The 20,299-nt window shown below is 43.7% G+C and overlaps 1 protein-coding gene and 1 pseudogene across 4 annotated transcripts in view; both read left to right on the top strand.

Moving 5' to 3' along the window:
* PARD3 (par-3 family cell polarity regulator) overlaps positions 1-20,299 on the top strand; it is a 647,691-nt gene that overhangs the window by 561,077 nt on the left and 66,315 nt on the right. The gene's annotated exons all lie outside the window — the stretch shown is intronic.
* On the top strand, positions 7,243-7,362 carry LOC136654697 (5S ribosomal RNA; annotated as a pseudogene).

Consider the following 20,299-nt stretch of genomic DNA (forward strand, 5'->3'; position numbering starts at 1 on the left):
TTCCTCACACTGCATGCCAATATATTTGTGCTTAATGCCTGCTCCCCTGCACTATTATGCTAATGTAAACTTCCATTTGTAGTTCTTGCAACTGGTGTTTCTAAGATGAGAACTAACATCAAATTTAAGTGGTGTGCCTTCCAGTAAGCCAGTGAACTTCAGGTGTATGTACTCTTCTTGGTATGGAAATGTGTTTTTCAACAAAATACGTCACAAATAGGGCATATGCACAACAAGTACTTGGCCCTTGCTTGGATCCTTCCCATTCAAAACCTTGATAGGATGCAGAGAGACTTCTTATCCACTGTCTTACAATTGGAAATTCTTTGGGCTGCTTCTCCTGATTGAATGGTGTCATTTTCACCTTTTTGTGAACAATTTAGCCCAACATCCTAGTTTCCATGCCACAGTGGCGTCGCTAGGATTCGCATCACCCGGTGTGGAGGCCTGCGTGTCACACCATGCAGTGGGCGGGGCAACACACCAGATGGTGGGCATGGTTATGTACCATTGCCCCGCCCCCACTGGTTTTTTGGCAGTACTTTTTGATAGAACACAGATATTTCAATGTGGTTTGTTTCATTGCATTCTGCATGAAATGACGCATTGATTGATATACAACATGATGGTATTATTCTCCCAGATTCTGATTTTAGTGATTTTGAAAACTTGCAGAGTCACACACATGCCCGTGTCAACTTACTAACAACTTATTTCAGCTTATTCTCAAACTTTTAGCACTGGGACCCACTTTTTAGAATGACAATGTGTCCAGGACCCATTGGAAGTGATGTCATGGCCAGAAGTGACATCATCAACCAATTAAAATAAATAATTATAAATAATTAAGTTAAAATAAAAGAAATACTTAAATAAGGAGGAGCTAACCCTGTTCCACCAAGTGAATTTTCTCTGTAGTCTGCCTACAATAACTCCCCCCCAAAAGAATCAATGAGATCTTCAGCCCTCCCCAGTGCCCAGTTTAAAGTCCTTCTATTTCAAGCACATCAATACAAAGACCCACCTGGCTTTACAAGTCTGACAGCCCAGTCCTATGCCTGTCTACTCAGAAGTAAGTCCATTAGAGTCAATTGGGCTTACTCCCAGGAAAGTGTGGGTAGGATTGGGCTGTGAGGGACACTGCAAGTGCAAAATAGAAAACATTCCTCTAACCAGTTCAAGCCTCTTTGTTCGTCCTTTCTAGTGGGGGGGGGGAGGCTGCCTTCTGGGGCTTTTGTTGCACTCCAGTCTTATCGGATTGGGACCATTCTGGTGTCCTCACATGCTTTGCCTGGCCTGACCACCAGCCAAGGCACGTCTGCCTACTCGCGAGTCAACGCTACGTGAGGCTGCTTTGCTTCCCATAGGGTTCCATACACTCGCAGCTGGGGGGAGGGACCTCAGGTGTTTTTGGGGCTGCAGTCATTGGATCAGGACCATTCTGACATTGGAGTCCTCTCAGTCTGCCCTTTTGGATGGAGCAAAGCAAGGTCGCCTACTCACGAGTAAACGCAACCACGTGGTTTCACTTGCTTTCCATAGGGCTGAATAGGGACCTCCTTCTCGGGTGTTTTGGGGAGCTGCATTTACTGGATTGGGACCATTCTGGTGTCGTTGGAGTCCTCTCAGCCTGCCCTTTCCGACGGACTATGGCAAGTACGCCTACTCACGAGTAAACACGCGATACGGCTCACTTTCACTTTCCATAGGACTCCATGCATTTTTTCTTTCTGGTTTTTTGGCCATAACTTTTGAAGGAAAGGAGCTATCTCAGTGGGGTTTTTTGCACTGTGTTCCGCTGGTCATTCTGCATCCAATGGTGTATGGCATGACACAGTAGCTCCTAAAACCGTGATGTTAGCGCGTCACCCCCCAGGGCATGTTACCCAGTGTGGCCTGCACCTCCCACACCCCCCTAGCGACGCCACTGCCTTGCCACACTGTAACCTTGTCTAAGTAAGTACACGTGATAATCACATATTCTTCCCCAGTCTTTTCCTGCATTGACTTCCCTTCCCTTCCACTGCTGTTTCTCTGATGTCTCTGTGACCTTTTGGAGTTCACTCTGTGTATATGGATGGTGTTATATAAATAATACACTAGGGACCCATTTCTGGGGCTCATCTCATCCTGTGAACAGCAGTCCATGTGAGCTGCAGGTCATTCACAGGGCCTTTTATGACCTAAGCACTCTGAAATGTTGTGTTCATTGTAAATGGATGTCTTCCACAATCACAAGAAAAGAGGCCCTGGGGAAGCGTCACCCAGTTCTTGCTTTGGGAATATTTCATTCTGGGGATCACGGATCAGGAGTTCCAAAGCCTACTGTCTTTCTACATTGTATTTGCACGAGAGATCCATCAAGGGAATTGTTGCATGCAAGTTTAAAACAGGTTCCTTAAATATGCTCTACTTTTCTTTGTTAGAAGCAAGTAAAACCTACTATCTTTTCCTAGCTGACAGTGTAGTACTTTTTCATTTTTTTAATACACCGTAGAGAAAACTGTTTTGGAGTTTTCGTGGTTTTTTTCTTACACTAATATTCACAGCAGACTCATAAGTACAGCGTATAAGGAAAACATGGAGGCTGTTCACAGATTACATATCTGTTTAAGGCTTGGAGGAGTGAACGAATGTGCAATTTCTTTGGTTTTCTAAGCTTTTTTCAACATGTTTCTGCAAATTGTGTGTAGATAAATGCAAATAAGCAATCTTCACGACCAGGATGCTTAGAAGTGTAAAAATGCATAAAATTAAACTGGTGTTAGAGGAAGAGGCTTCTAATTAAGATACCTACATAAAGTAGTGTTAGAACTCATATGAGGTGCCTCACTAGAAAGAATCAGAGCCTCAGTTTAGAGATGAGTGTTTGTTTGCATGCCAGAGAAGGTTCATTTCTTTATTGATATTTCCATTATCTTATGAAGAGCCTGGAGAGTTTCTTCATCAGAATTTACGTCAAGCCGGCCCTAGCATTAGACAGGGTGAAGGGGCCTGCCTCAGGCAGCAGGTTTGACATGCCATTAAAGGGCAGTAAATAGTCAATTATTTAGTTTATGATGATACTTGTATCATCATGGGGGCGGCATTTGGGTCTTCTGCCTCAGGCACCAAAATGTCTTGGTTTGTCTCTAGTTTATACTTTTCATATTAATAATAATGCAATAATGCATTATAGCGGTAGGCAGACCATAGTGTTTGAAATATATGGCACCACACTTATGTACGTGCCACACAAGCTGTTGGTTACCTTGGCAAACAGATTATACAGGCAACCTAATTTTTCTTCTCCCTAATTGGCTCCAGTGTCTCTTGTGTTCCTTGCAAGGTGAGCTTGACTTTCTCTGTTAACTTCTGTTTAGTCAGGTATTTGCCACGAAGTATGAGCCTTAGCTGCTCAAGTTAACGACTTATGACCTAAAGGCAGATGGAAATCTTATTGAGGAAACAAAATGTACATTATTATTATTATTATTATTATTATTATTATTATTATTATTATTATTATTATTATTATTATTATTCTATCTATATACCAAATACAGGTTGTTCTGGAACAGAACCCCAGTGGATAAGGAGGGACGACCTGTATTTGGTATATAGACAGAATAATAATTATTATTATTATACCCCAGTGGCAGAACCCCAGAGGAAAAAAAAATCCATGAAAAAAACAGTGGAAAAATAGATTTAAAGACCCACTTCCAGGTTTTTTTGCCCCTCCGTTGCTCATAGTAGAATAAGGTTGTGCCTCTATATCCAGCAGGGGTTTGATTCTGGGACTCTCTGCTGATACCATAAAATGTGTTAAATAAAAGGAATTTTTAAAAAGTGCATCCCTTTACAACTTTGGTTTAAAAACAGCTTTTCTTACTGCTGTGGAGAGGCAGTCAGCAATTAGAAATGCAAAGGACCCCCTGCCTTTGCCTGGCTTAGCTGAAGAATGGAATGATCGCTTGCATGACTGTATCTCTACAGCAGTAATAACTCTTTTTTAAACTGCTTTTAAAGGGATGCATTTTTTCCCTTCTCCAGGGATCAGCACATTCCTTCTCAGTGGCCGTTCGTGTTGAGTCCAATCTGTGTATAAAAAATCCATGTACAACAAGATTGGACTGTATTAACAAAAAGAAGTTGTCAAAGCAGTTTGCACAGCAAAGAAATAAGAAACTGGTTCCTTGTCCCAAGAGGGCTCACAGGAGAGAGAGAGAGAGAGCATGCAAATATTCACCAAGGAGGCTACACTGAGATGAATAGGGATGGTTGTATTTCGTGCTGCTAAATATACAGACTGGTAGCATCATATGTTCTTGTCACTGGGGAGCACTGTGGGTTCCTGGGACCTTTTCACCAGGTGAGATGATCAGTCAGCAGTTCCTGGTTCCTCCTGGTAGCAGGAGGATGACGGAATGGAGAGGAGGAGACCCATTGCAGAGTGGGAGACTTATGGGGGTATAAAGAAATTTAAATCCTCTTTTGCCTTTGAGGTCTCCCGATCTACCCCACACCGTTTTTGACGCTGTTGAACCAAAGGGGGGTGGGAGGACAGGATTATACTCTTGAAGTCATGCAACTTAAAAGTGCTTAACTTTGGATAGCTCATGCCCACTATGTTTAGCTTACTTATCAAATTGGCTATTGTTTTCTACTGATTTACAGCAGTGCTAGTTTGGGTTTGGATAAATCTGAAACTTGGACAATATGTAGCTAAGAAAAAAAGAACCAAAGATTTTACGGCAATGAACCCAACTGAGCAGGTTATTCTTTTGATTAGGCCGAATGATAACAGATGATAAACCATCTTGACTTTTCATAATGTTTTTGCTGGTGTCTTTGATGATATGATCTTCTTCCTGGCTGCAGGGAAGAAGGCATTACCTTCCCTGATATTCATGAGATATTTGGCTCCACTGTGTAAATCTGTCAAATTTCTAAGCACCATTATCAGATTTCTAGAAACACAGGCAACCAATAGCCTGATCTATTTCTCATTATCAGATTTCTAGAAACACAGGCAACCAATAGCCTGATCTATTTCTAATAATCTATTTCTTGTTATCATCATCGAACAACAAAAAATCAAGAGTCTTTTGCACTCTCGGTGATCCAGAATGGAGAAGAAGTGTTTCACTAATGTAACTACATCTGAATTTAAGTACTGAAACTTTTCCAGGTGTGATATTGACTTTTTTTTCACCGTGAAGTCATTGTTTGAAGCAGGTGGGCAGTACACATTCCAAGCAGAGGCCAATACAAATTTGGTAAGCCACCTAAAAGTTCATATTGGTGGGTCTTGTTACCCTGCACGTGCCTAATCTCGGAAGCTAAGCAAGGTCAGGCCTGGTTAGTACTTGGATGGGAGACCTCCTGGGAATATTGGGTGCTGTAGACTTATACCATAGTCTTTCGAGACTGAAGGTTGCCAACCATTTGTTTTGGCTATAATTGGAACAGTTATTCTGTACTCAAATTTATCTGGTGATGATAAAAATAACTTTGTGAAGCCATCCTAAGATGTAACTAATATAATACCTATTTTTTTTTTCGACAGGTAAGCTCTTTGAAATTCATTCACTGTGCTGCATGTTGTATTCATTATATAGAATTCTGTGAAATTCGGGACATGAAAACAATTTGGCAATAAGAGACTGGCCAAGTCCATTCAGTGGTGTTGCTAGGGTTCGCATCACCCGGTATGGGAGGCCAGCACATCAACCCCATGATGGACCTCCTCCCATTCAGTGAGTGGGGCAATGTCCTGGGTGATGGACATGGTGATGCTCCATTGCCCTGCCCCCTGCTGGAATTTTAGCAATAACTTTTGCTAGAATAGAAATATTTCAATGTGGTTTGTTTCATTTCATTCTGCATGAAATTACACATCAAATGATATATAACATGATGGTATTATTGAAAAATACAAAGATTTTAAAAATTTTGGTCAGAAGTCATGTCTGCGTCAGCCGGCATGCAGCCCCCCACACCTCCCTAACGACGCCTCGGAGTCCATTTAAAATTACCGTATTTTTTGCTCCATAGGATGCACCTGACCATAAGACGCACTTACTTTTTAGAGGAGGAAAACTTACTTTTAAAGTAAGCCTGCCCTCCCCCTGTGGCGCCTGCACAAATGAGGACCTTGCCCCCGGTGCGGACCTTGCCCCCTTTGTTCTCCGCCTGCCCTCCCCCTGTGGCGCCTGTGCAAATGAGGACCTTGCCCCCGTTGCGGACCTTGCCCCCTTTGTTCTCCGCCTGCCCTCCCCCTGTGGTGCCTGTGCAAATGAGGATCTTGCCCCCGGTGCGGACCTTGCCCCCTTTGTTCTCCGCCTGCCCTCCCCCTGTGGCGCCTGTGCAAATGAGGACCTTGCCCCCTTTGTTCTCCGCCAGGCGCCTCCCCCCTCCCGATGGCGAAGCAGCAGAGCCAGGAGCAGGGCATCACCCTGTGGGAGATCTCTGAGATCGAGGTCCCGCCCCGGCTCTCCTGCCCCTGAGAACGCTTGCAGCGTTGCAGTATTCACTCCATAAGACGCACACACTTCCCCCTCCCCACTTTTTTGGGGGGGAAAAGTGCGTCTTATGGAGCGAAAAATACGGTGCTTTTTATGACTACTTGTATTGCCATTTAGTCCATTCTTTACTGAATAAGTGGTGTAAAAATTTCCTCCAGAAGTACTGCGGCATTTCAAGGCATCTTATAGATTCAGTATATTTCTCTCCATGGTGAGCTTTGTACACGTGCAACAACAAAGTAAACTTTTAATGGTTGCAACACCCTGATGGAGTAAATGTATATCCTGTCTTATACACTTGGTCAAAAAAAGTTCAGTTGAAACCAGTGCAGCTTACCTCTTTGGCATACCCATAGTGGTTCTCAAACTAGGGCATTGTGACTCTGCCCCCTTAAGGGGTGGGAGCAGGGGGAAGGCACAGATGCGATTCCCTGGATCGCGCCTCTGATCACGGTGCAGGGGTACACTTCCACTCACCCCCGCCTGCAACAGCCTCCCAGGAGTTGGAGGAGCCCGGCGCCAGCCTCAGCAAGGCTCTCCATGCAGCGCAGACCCCTGCAGAATATGATTGTGACCACTTCCGGTTTTGCTGTGTGGAGAGCCTTGCTGAGGCTGACACCAGGCTTCTCCGATTCCCGGGAGGCTGCTGAGGGCAGGGGTGAGTGTAAGCATGCCCCTGGGGGTGTTAAAAATTTTTCCTTCCTGATGATGTCACTGCCGGCCATCGCATCATATCAGCAGCAACTATTACCCTGCACATGCCCGATCTCGTCTGATCTCAGAAGCTAAGCAGGGTCAGGCCTGGTTAGTACTTGGATGGGAGACCGCTTGGGAATACCGGGTGCTGTAGGCTTATACCATAGTCTTTCGAGACTGAAGGTTGCCAACCATCATATCCAGGTTAATGACATTTCCAGTGGGTCCTGACAGATTGTCATTCTATGCAGTATGCACAAACTGGATGAGCTGAATTGTTGCTGTATGAGTCCCTAGTAGCATTCTTCATGTGTACTTGTTTACCTTTGAACAAATTCCTTGCAAAGGATTCACAAGAGTTATTTTCAAAGGATGGACCTCAACAAGTGGGAAACCCTGGCCTCTGAGCGGTCCGCTTGGAGGCAGGCTGTGCAGCATGGCCTTTCCCAGTTTGAAGAGACACTTGTCCAACAGACTGAGGCAAAGAGGCAAAGAAGGAAGGCCCATAGCCGGGGAGACAGACCAGGGACAGACTGCACTTGCTCCCGGTGTGGAAGGGATTGTCACTCCCGAATTGGCCTTTTCAGCCACACTAGACGCTGTGCCAGAACCACCTTTCAGAGTGCGATACCATAGTCTTTCGAGACTGAAGGTTGCCATATACATATACGTTCATTGGGTAGGTACACTGTTGATGTGGCAGGCTCTGCCCCTACCTGTGTCTGTTCATAGTATTGTATTGGCAACCTTCAGTCTTGAAAGACTATGGTATCGCGCTCTGAAAGGTGGTTCTGGCACAGCGTCTAGTGTGGCTGAAAAGGCCAATCCGGGAGTGACAATCCCTTCCACACCGGGAGCAAGTGCAGTCTGTCCCTGGTCTGTCTCCCTGGCTATGGGCCTTCCTTCTTTGCCTCTTAGCCTCAGACTGTTGGCAAAGTGTCTCTTCAAACTGGGAAAGGCCATGCTGCACAGCCTGCCTCCAAGCGGGCCGCTCAGAGGCCAGGGTTTCCCACTTTTTGAGGTCCATCCCTAAGGCCTTCAGATCCCTCTTGCAGATGTCCTTGTATCGCAGCTGTGGTCTACCTGTAGGGCGCTTTCCTTGCACGAGTTCTCCATAGAGGAGATCCTTTGGGATCCGGCCATCATCCATTCTCACGACATGACCAAGCCAACGCAGGCGTCTCTGTTTCAGCAGTGCATACATGCTAGGGATTCCAGCACGTTCCAGGACTGTGTTGTTTGGAACTTTGTCCTGCCAGGTGATGCCGAGGATGCGTCGGAGGCAGCGCATGTGGAAAGCGCTCAGTTTCCTCTCCTGTTGTGAGCGAAGAGTCCATGACTCGCTGCAGTACAGAAGTGTACTCAGGACGCAAGCTCTGTAGACCTGGATCTTGGTATGTTCCGTCAGCTTCTTGTTGGACCAGACTCTCTTTGTGAGTCTGGAAAACGTGGTAGCTGCTTTACCGATGCGCTTGTTTAGCTCGGTATCGAGAGAAAGAGTGTCGGAGATCGTTGAGCCAAGGTACACAAAGTCATGGACAACCTCCAGTTCATGCTCAGAGATTGTAATGCAGGGAGGTGAGTCCACATCCTGAACCATGACCTGTGTTTTCTTCAGGCTGATTGTCAGTCCAAAATCTTGGCAGGCCTTGCTAAAACGATCCATGAGCTGCTGGAGATCTTTGGCAGAGTGGGTAGTGACAGCTGCATCGTCGGCAAAGAGGAAGTCATGCAGACATTTCAGCTGGACTTTGGATTTTGCTCTCAGTCTGTTCATAGTAAAGCGCTGAAAAGAGCCTGTGCATTCAGAGATCAGGGACCCTGGAAAAGTAAATGCTTATCATGTGGAGAGAATACAGTTACACATCCATAGGGCAAGATTGAACCCTTTCAGACATTTTTCATGAATTAAACTAGTCTAAAAGGGCAAGTCAACTCATTGCGTTTGATTTGTTTGTGCAATTCTTCACCGTCTTCCTGGATCATGGCTACACCGTTTGGGATTGAGCTGATGTTTTCTTATGCATTTGTGTTACTTTGAAAATAGTACAGTTTTTGTGGGGCTTTCACGCACGACAGAAACAAGTGTCCCATCTTCCTTAAATCCCTGGGTGGAAAACAGAGCTTCTGACACGGAAGTCAGGCTGCCTTTAGGGACCCCATATATAAACCGCTGTCGCTTTGAATTGCAGGTCTAAAATCCAGGAAGAAATATAGTGAAACTTTTAACTCTGATTCCATTGTGATTGATCTCGCAGATTTTTAGAGTAATTGATGGCATTGCCTTAGTTGAGTCTGTTAGTGCAAATAATTATTAATCAATATGCACTCAGCTCTTACTTTAGAAGATAATTTTAACACATGATTTATTCTGAACATTTCAATTGAGCTACCTTTACAAGGAGAAAATCAATTGGCTAGTGGTCTAAAGCACTTTAATTATCTCAAGAGCTGTGTTCTTTTTTGCCAGACATTTTTCTACCCTAGTAACTTATTGTCCCATACAGACTAAAGCTCTTTATTACTTGGCACCATTGACAGGATATTTTTCATTGCTTCTTTAAAGAAGAAAACATTGTTTTTTATTGACTTTTTAAGAAGTTGTTTAGTTTGGTACCATAAAATTAATTTGGCCGGGAAAGGACAGAATGGACGATGATTGCAATTCATATTACTAAATGTATTTTCTAAAGAAGGAGGTCCTTCCAAGCACAAAGAAAGCTGAAATCTTGAAAAATATTCTGGCAATGATTTTACCAAGATGTTTTCTCTCAATATTAAATATAGCAGTAGAGAATTTTGAGGGACACCTTGTGCCAGAATTCAGGTGTGGTGTGTAAATTCATCAAGTGTGACTGCAATATATAGACAGACATTGCCTTGCCTTTAGTATTGGCTTTTGCAATTGTAGCTCATTGAACTGAACACATACTGTTGCCCTTCACCCATTGTGACCATGCAAAATCCCAACCCAAACAGACTTTTGTAGCTCTTCCTACCTGGGATGAAGCAATGGCCAGCCTTCGTGAGTGGTATGACAATCCAGATCTTGAAGATTCTGTAGCCCTCTTCACAGATTATCCCCTATGTGTTCCTATACACATTGGGGGTGGAAGGAAGAGGGCAAAACCATTATGCTGGAAAGTCCTATCCCTATCCGTAATGCAGGCATGAAGACCCATTGTTCCTGTGGTCAGTGTTTGTCTGCAGCAACAAATGGGGAGAAATCCCATGACTGCCATTCTGGAGTGTTCAGGGGTACTAATCACTTCCCCATGATCAATAAAAGTTGATCACGGAGAAAGTGTGGCTGGAAGGCAAGGCTATCTTTGGCAAGGCTAGTGTTTTGCAGGTGTAATCATCATACCCGCCCCTCCACCCCTTCATAGAGGAATGTGTGGGTGACAATTTGTGAAGGGGGCTTATGCTGTCCAGGTAGATATTCCTGCTACAGGCCTCATGGCTCATCCAACAGAGCAGAGCACTCAGCACACACTCAGTTATGTCCCTAAAGGTGACACGCAAACTAAGCATATTAAATATAGGATAAAATTAGCTTTAAGGGTAGTTTTTTTTTTAACGTGGTACACTTGCATATATTTAAATATACCCCATGAAGCCAATTAGTAGCAACATTAATCAGAGCAGCTCAAGCAAGAAGCAGAAGTACTCAGGTCAATCGGAAAGCCCTCCAGAAGAGTTTTGCCTTGGCTTCATGCAGAAAAACTGAAATGTGAACAGTTGAGGTCAATAGCTAATTAAAAGTTTAAATTGACAGTTAGACTGCTTACAGGTAATCTGGGTGCTGAGAGTTTCTTCTTATGTCTTGAAACACATAAATTTGAAATTAGTGGTTCAATCTGCAGTGAGTGTATTCGCCAAAGGAACAATAGATGCACCTGATTAAAAGAGATGGACCTCATGACATCACAAAAGATTTCCTGGAAGATGATGTTGTGGCTGTATTGCTTTTCCTGCTGCTGTTTTTTTCTCTGTTACACACAGGAAGTAATTTTAAAAGGAAATGGGAGAGGATTTGTTTTCGCTCTGTTTTGCATTTGATTCAGAATTCTTTCTGCCACTGCTAAGGGGATCAGATTCAGATTAACCCAGGTTATGGACTGCCAACTCTGAGAGAAGCAATCCCTGCAGATATATTTTCCAACATATGTAATGTTGGAAGCTCCTAGGGGCCCTGTTAGAATCTCAAGGATTGCTTTCAGTTGTCACCTGGAGATTGATGCTGGTTCCTGGAGATACCAAGCCAATCCTAGAGGGGTGGCAACCCCAGTGAAAGATTATCCAGCATACAAGCCACCATGAGCCCCTTAGGGGCATAGCAGAATATAAATAGGTTGATAAATTATGTTTAAGCAAGAAAAGCATTCCAGAATCACTGTTAGAGAGGTAATTTTGCCATGCTACAAACAATGGTCATCTCAAGGCTATTTTTCTCTTATGGTTATAACTGAATTAAGGACAATTATCTCTGCAGACCATTGTGTGCAACACAGGTTCCAGGTGACAGTCAGTAACTGTCAGAAAAAAGTCAGAAACTACAGTAAAGTAGTTTCTGCTTTTCAGGCTTTGGAAGTTGGGTATTTCATGTTCTTCTAAAATAATCCTGATTGTGGCAGTTGCACCGGTGCGCCCATCAATACAACTGCTCTTTCAGTGCAGCAGGACACAATTCTCTGAGCAAGATACTTGTAACCAGTGGTGTCACAAGGGTTTGTGTCACCTGGTGTGGGAGGCCAGCATGTCACTCCCATGATGGACCTCCTCCCATGCTGTGGGCAGGGCTGTGCCCCAGACAGTGGGCATGATGATGCACCATTGCCCCGTCCCTGCAAGTTTTTTGGCTATAACTTTTGATAGAATCAAGATATTTCTGTGTGGTTTGTTGCATTGCGTTCTGCACTAAATGACGCATCGATTGATATATACCATGATGGTATTATTTGAAAATAGCTCGATTTTAACAATTTTGACCAGTAGTGGTGTCACCCCTCTGTGTGTGTGTCAGCCGGTGCAACCCACAACCCCCTAGCATTGCTACTACTTGTAAGCAGGATCACAAAATGTGTGATAGTTTGCAAGATCAACAGCAACCCTTTCTAGTTTATCCAAAAAAGATTATGAAGAAATTGAGAAGGTTCTTTCACAGATGTAGAGATGTCGGTGAATTTCTCCGTGTTCCGATTTAAAGAAAACCCCTGGGGACAAAAAAAAAACTGATTTAAATGGAAGACAAGCTTTTAAAAGCCCCTGATCTCTTCTGTGCTTGAAGAAGCTCTTCAGAGTGTATAATATAACCTCTGACAACAAAAAGCAAAAAAATAGCAAAACACATAGTTTTAAAATTATCAAATAACTATTTTTAGCCCAAGTCTTAGTCACCATTATCATTAAGAGACACCCTTGCAAAACACACCTACACACAGTTCTGGAAAAAATAAAACAACTGAAGTACTTCTTAAACTTTATGGAAAGAGAAGCTAGTTCAGGTCCACAGCTTATCTGCTGAAGTCCTAGGAAAACTAAATCCAATCAACTCAGTATGCATTTCTGTTTATTAGAAACCTCACAGGCAGCCAAACCTTTATTGTTGGTACCTCCTAAGGGCATGGTGAGTTTCAGGGCTGGCTTAGCCATGAGTCTGACTTAAGCTGCAAACTTATCTACATTTTCCTGGGAGTAAGATCCATTAACTATAATGGAACTTCTGAGTAGATTGTACTCTTAAATTGCTTGTTTCAAGCAGCAACTGGGGGGGGGGCGTGGCACAAGGACAAGGGGTGCCTTGCAGCCTATATCTGCTCTCTGCGCATCAAGCCATTTCAGTCGGCTCTCCAATTCTCTTCTAACTTTCTGAGAATGAGTGGGAAGAAGGCTGAGGAAGCAGCAGCCCCCCTCTTCCTCCAGCACCATCAGAGAAAGCAACCACAGTGGCTGAGCAGCAGAACAGCAATCCTGTTTTGATTGTTTGCTTTCTCACATGGTCAAAACAGTGGTGTAGCTAGTTGTCCTGGAGCCCAGGGCAAAGTTAAAAGCTATGCCCCCCACATCACACCCAGAAGTGATGTCAATTCCAGGTGTGACATCACACTCACGTTTGTTTTTTTTTTTAAAAAAAATGAAAAATAGAAAAACCAACTGTCTGCCCCCCTTTCCTGCCACCCAAGAGACACAAGCAGCAATTGAAGTCTCTGGCCACTTGTTCCCCTTACTCCACTGCTTGCCCACATCCCCAGCCCCCTCCTGCCTGCCCCCCAAACCTCCCAGTCACTCCCTAAGCCCCTGGAACAAGTGGCCAGAGACAGTGATCCCTACTGCCCCTCTTGCAAAGAGTGCTGTTTTTCTGGCACTTTTTGCAAGAGGCACAAGCAGCGATCACGGAGGGGGGACACAATTGCATGGATAGGCAACCGGACTGTTGCCCCCAGGCAACCTGCAGTTGCTACACCTGCACGTCCTCTAGCTATGCCACTGAACAGAATTTGCCTGGCTTTGTTTCTTTTTCCTCCTTGCGTTCCCAACAAGAAGGGCAGGTGGGGGGAAGAAGAAGAAGAAGGGAGAACCCCTTTGTGCCTCTTTCCACTGACTTACCTGCTGCTCCACCTCTACCTCTTATTTGCCTGGCCCTGTTTGAAACAAGGAGGAAAGGGGGTGGTGCTGGAGCTGCAGATAAGTGGAAGGAGGCATGAAGCAGCTCTGGATCGCATTGCCTCATTCCCACTGCTGCTTCCCTGAGCAGCTAAGTGCTTTAAGAAGAATAAAGAAAATATTTATTTACCCAGCATGTAATTAGTCTATGGAACCCCTTGCCACTAGATGTGACACTGGCTTCTGGCCTAGATGCCTTTACAAGGACATTGGACAGATTTCTGAAGTCCATCACAGGTTACAAGCTGTGATGCATATGTGCAATTTCCTAGTTTTAGAAGTAGGTTACCTTAGAATGCCAGGTGAAAAGGAGTAGAACCAGGATGCAGGTATATTGTTGTCTTGTATGCTCCCTAAGGCTTCTGGTGGGCCACTGTGAGATACAGGAAGCTGGATTAGATGGACCTTTGGCCTGATCCAGCAGGGCTCTTCTTATATTCTTATGTTCAGGTAGGTGGTTGCGGTGGCTACAGCAACAGTGGTGGTGGAGCATGTACACACTTTTTTTTCAAAGGAGAAAAACTATGGGTTATGAGATCCATTCAGGCTGCTCTGGTGATATATTTTTTGAACCTCCCAGAGATTGCCATCTATGTCTCTGGGCAGTTCACCAAGCATTGTGATAACACTGTGCTCCAACAGATATGTCCCGGCTGCTTTAAAGGTATTCAAGGCTAAGGTACTCTTGCAAGTTCTTCATGGCTGTCCAATCTGGTATAAGGCCTTGAATCATTCAACTGAGAGCATACAGGCCTCCTTCCTGCGGAGGATCTTGGGTTTTCCCAGATGTGTTCCATATTCTGCTATGTGTCTTGAAGTGGGTTTTATTAGACTCAAAACATTGGCTTGGTTGAGATCAGTAAAATTTTGGCTTGCAATCCTCTTCAGTGCTGCCCCGTATGGGCTAATGTACCAGCTTCTGGCTGATCCAGTACTGCCTGTGGAGGTTGCGGATTTACTCTCCAAGCTTAAATCGATAGGACTAGACACAGCGAGCCTGGGTATGATTGGTTTAAGCGAAGCCTACAGGACTATCAAGGAAAGATTGCTCGATATTGAGCGTCAAGAGCTACTCTGTGCAGCTAACACCATTTGCTCCCCTCTCCACCTGCACATCCCAGTCAGCTTTGGGAAGCCGGCTTCTTTCCTTTATCATCTGCAGTGCCCACAGGCTCGCAGAGCATTCTCCCTTGCGAGATGCAATGCCTTTCCATCTGCTCTGCTAGCGGGCAGGTTTTGTGGCATTCCCTACTCAGAAAGAAGATGTACCTGTGACAGGAATTGTGTGGAGACATTACATCATATATTTTTTTACTGCCCACTCCATGATACCCTTCGTAAGATCTACCTGGCTCCACTGCTGAACAAAATGCAGGGCTGGGAGGATTCATTTAAATTACAAACTCTTCTTTCCATAGAGGAAACTGACTCTCTTGACAGGGTTGCCAACTTTGTTTCTGGGATTCTGGCAGGATGGAATTCTGGGTCTTCCGCTATATTATGGTGAATGGGGGGAGGGGGTATTGGATGATTACGAGTGTTTTATTTTATTATGTGTGTGTTCTGAATGTTTAATGTTTGGTGGTTGTTTCGTATTTCCGTTATCTATGCCAATAAAGGTCTTATGTATGTATGTATGCACTGTGCTGCTGGTGGGTACCTTAGAAGGGATTGTTTGACTCAAAGCACTTCCTCCCAACTCCTCTTTGTAAGTTCCATTTTCATTGCAAAATAAAGACAAAAAAAATGTATGTTTGAGGAGTTTTCCCCTTTTTTTGTCTTGGTGCCTAAGAATTATAATAGTGGTGTGTGTGTGTGTGTGTGTGTGTGAGTGAGTGAGAGAGAGAGAGAGACAGATTATGGCTTCAGGTTGGGAATATTATTGCTATTAAATACTTATGTACCACTTTTCAACAAGAGTAGCTCTTGTAAACAGAGCACTTTACATAGTAAAATAAATCAATAATATAGGGAGTATTACTCTGGAATTCTGAAGCTGACTTGTTAAAACTTCAAGCCTTTCTCCAATCTCATTTCTAAACTGAAAAAGCTCATTTGTTTCTATTTCTGTGATTTACCCTCACGAATACCCATTTTGAACCATATGGGTGGGGCAGTATGGAGTGGTGAAACCACAGAAGCCACGGAAACCTCCGCAGTGTGAGGTAGTGAAACAACAGCCCCTCTGACACTTGGAGTCCCCCTTCCTCAGTCATGTATGGTTTTGTGTTTAAAAAGAACCAAAAAGGCCATTGGAGCACCCTTGCATGTGTTAGCATGGAACGTGTAGTTAGCCCCTAAACAACAGCAAGATTGTATGTTTGGAAATTGTTTGAACTTCTTTCTTACCTTATACAAAGGTACTGAGACAAACACACACACACACACACACACACACACACACACACACACACACACACACACACACACACACACACCCGAGACTCTTCACTTTGTCTAATTTATAATAGCCTAAAATACTCTGAAACTGTTTTATGTATAACATCCGTCTGGTGTCAGTAAAATTCCATACTTTGAAACAACATAAGGAGTCTATATTTCCTGTAATTAGTCACTATTTTATCCACCAGCTAAGTAGGGATGATTTTATGGGCTTTTTCACCCCCAAGCTCCTATCTGTGTTATCTAAGAACTGGCTACTGTTTGCAATGAAAAGGTTGAAAGCCTTTATTCTAGCAGTTTCCCTTCTGCTTCCAACAGGAAGGGCCCTTTATGGAAAGGAAAAACACACACAATTGTTTCTTTCAGATGCTCTAACTTTAGAACAAAGTATATGGAGCTGTTATATCTCCAGCAGAACATCTACAGAAGTCCGGTGGTGGTCACCTCTGACAGTGTGAAGGAGTTTTCGAAGAACAGGAAAAGCTCTTTGCTATATGTGAAAGATCAAACAAGTTAATTCTGGGTCTGCTCCCAGCAAGCTACTCCCTTCCTTTTAGCTAGTTGCCTGCTAGTTTCACAGTACAGAAGTACAGGGGCTTTGGAGATTAAAAACAGCTGGCTTTTCCATCTATTTTGTGCTGTGGAAAGATAGCTCAGAAGAGTTAGTAGTGGTGTCGCCAGGACTTATCTGACACATTGTGTTGACCTTAATACTTAGTACTGGTATTGCCGACCAAAGATAAAGGGCCAAGTGGGACTATGTGTCTGACACAAGGCAGCCGCCCACTGCACGGTTTTACAGATGCTTCATGCTTTTATCAAGGGGTTGGGAATTCTAGTAATGGGTGGTGGCAAAGTGGTGATATGAAAGCTGATTTAGCATAGTGCCTAAGAACTGGACAGCAGTTGAGTACTTCACCTCTACCACAAACTCAACAGTTGGCTTTGAGCAAGTCAGTCCTTCTCAGCCGCAGCCCCCCAGCTGCAAAATGGATTAGTGCTTACCTTACAGCAGTGGTTCCTAAACTTTTTTGACTGGCGGCTCCATTGACTTACTGGCCCATTAGCCTTGGCTCCCCATTAGGGCTACAACGGTATATATTGTATAGGGCAGCTGGTTTTTCATGAGGATTCCACGGCCCCCCCCCAGGCTGGTTTCCACAACTTCCCTGGGAGCCATGACTCACAATTTGGGAACCATTGCCTTACAGGATTGTGCTAAAGACGACATCAAGACAATACAAAGAGCTTTCCTTTCGTTTCTAGGCCTGCATCAAAACACACACCCCTTGAAAGATTCTGATTTGTATAGTGCCAGTGATATACATTTAAAAGAGTGGTGTATCAAAAAGGAAAGGCAAGTCCATGCCTGGAGGTGTTCACCACCATCATTTCCACAGTGGGAGAGAGGGAAAGGAAAGGAAAAGGCTCACAAGAGATCAGCATGAGCAAATACAGGCACACATAGTTAGGCTTGTTGCCAGTTCAGGATGGAGCTGAAGGGCTCACATAGGAAACTGCCATGCTGGGTTGGACCGCAGCTCCATCTAACACAGTATTTATCATTGATTGCAGCCCAAATCCTTATCAGCTTTCCAGCACTGACACAGTTGTGCCAATGGAGTGTAAGCTGCATCCTGCAGTTCGGTGGCAGTCACGGAGGCCTCCTCAAGGTAAAGGAATCTTTGTTCCCTTACCTCGGAGCTGTATTGCCCTTTCCTCAGTGCTAGAAAATTGGTTAGGATTGCGCCCTACATCTATGATGGAAGCAATGTGGGGTATCAATGTATTTATCATTGATTACATTGATACCCCACATTCCTTCCATCATAGAACTCAGGGCAGGGTCCACTGAATTTTCATTCAGTTACCCATCCAAGACCTGACTAGATGTAGACTTGCTTAAGTTCAGCAAGGTGGCTGTATCATGCTCGCTCTCTCTGACCATGGTCTGAGACAGAATTCATTCAGAAGCTCTTCAAGATCTCAGTCAGGAGCCTTTCCCACTCTTTCTGCTTGAGATCTTTTTAACTGGAGAGGCCAGAGACTGAATGCATCCTTCTGCAGGCAAAGAATGTGCTCAATCTCTGACCTGCGGCCTCCTGTCCACCTAGACCAGACTTAATCAGGGATAAGTCAAAGGGCAAAGAGATTGCAAGTTCCTGCCATTTGTTGTTCATACTGGAAAACATTAGTTCAGGAAAGCATTCAATAATACAATCCTAGCTTCTAGGAATGAAGGATGTATGACAAAAGGTATTTGGAAATATTCTCTTTCCTCCATAATAGTTTTCTGCATTGATAGGAGTTTTCTGTGTTTGGCTCAAAATGAGTATTCTGAGCATTCTTTTGCATTTACAGTCTTGTGATGATACAATATATAAAACTGAGGGTGCACAGAGATATGATAAAATTCATGTTTTTAGATTATCCAAGGCAAATATGATTTTAATGCCTTTATTACTTGCCATAGACTTCAGCTTTCAGGTTTGAACTCCCATAAAGCTGTCTTAATTTATTAGCTGTGTCATGTTAGTATTGGATAACTAGCTTGAAGATAAATCTGTGCTTAGTAGAAATGTGTCTGAGTTGATGATGTTCACTGTAATTTATATAGAAAGTCTAGTTTGGTTATGAGAAGAAGTGCAATTTTATGTGACAGCTTTAGATGGTAGAAAGCTGATTAATCTTGGTCTGTTGCATATATTTGGAAGAATATTTTCAGTCATGTTTAGAATTTGATGAGTTTTTTTGTTGTTTTTTGCTTTTGGTTTGATTTACTGAAATACTAGTTTCTTCTAATAGGAATATTTGCTTATTTGTTTTGTTTTTTTCTTAACTGCATTTAATGTAGGCACACTAATTTTCTTTATGCCTTTTGTCTGGAGACAGATTCTCTAGCACATTTGGATTTCCTTCTGTAGCCAAATACTCTCTTTTGCGTAGAGAGAATCCATACACATGATTGTATTGATTGTAGTCTTGTCTCTAGGTCCCCTTTTCAGGTCCAACAATACTCATGGTCATCAGCACAGTTGTTGCTTTTTGGGGGGTAGTATGCAAAGTTGCAGCTTTGACACATGGCAAATGAATCAAATGAAACAAGTATACTTCAATTCATATAGGACATAAGAGAACCATCATGTGAATCAGCTTGTAGCTGGATGATAATCCAAGAGCCTTTTGTAAAGAAACCTGATTTCCAAAGTTTGTTCTGCAATTGTGAAGAACAAATAGGTGTTTGTTCTTTCCATTTCCAACCAGAACAAGGATCAGCAGTTAGAAGGCTCCGGGGGTTGTGGGTAGTGTAAATGAGCAGCATGGTAGGTGCGTAGAAGGACTAATGGATGTGGCAGTGAGTCTTGCTGACAGCCCCACTGGAGGGATGTGGTAAGAACCCTGGCCCTTTACCAATTCATCTTTCTCCTGTAGGCTGCTGTAAAATAACAACAAAAACATAGTAACTACAAACACTGTTTTAATGAGTATGAACAAATGATCTGTTGAAAAATTATGATAAGAACATAAGAACAGCCCTACTGGATCAGGCTATAGGCCCATCTAGTCCAGCTTCCTGTATCTCACAGTGGCCCACCAAATGCCCCAGGGAGCACACCAGATAACAAGAGACCTCATTCTGGTGCCCTTCCTTGCATCTGGCATTCTGACATAGCCCATTTCTAAAATCAGGAGGTAATACATACACATCATGGCTTGTAACCCGTAATGGATTTTTCCTCCAGAAACTTGTCCAATCCCCTTTTAAAGGCGTCCAGGCCAGACGCCATAACCACATCCTATGGCAAGGAGTTCCATAGACCAAACACACACTGAGTAAAGAAATATTTTCTTTTGTCTGTTCTCCCAACACTCAATTTTAGTGGATGTCCCCTGGTTCTGGTGTTATGTGAGAGTGTAAAGAGCATCTCTCTATCCACTCTGTCCATCCCCTGCATAATTTTGTATGTCTCAATCATGTCCCCCCTCAGGTGCCTCTTTTCTAGGCTGAAGAGGCCCAAACGCCG

Source organism: Tiliqua scincoides, chromosome 5 (assembly GCF_035046505.1).
Source record: "Tiliqua scincoides isolate rTilSci1 chromosome 5, rTilSci1.hap2, whole genome shotgun sequence".
NCBI lineage: Eukaryota > Metazoa > Chordata > Lepidosauria > Squamata > Scincidae > Tiliqua > Tiliqua scincoides.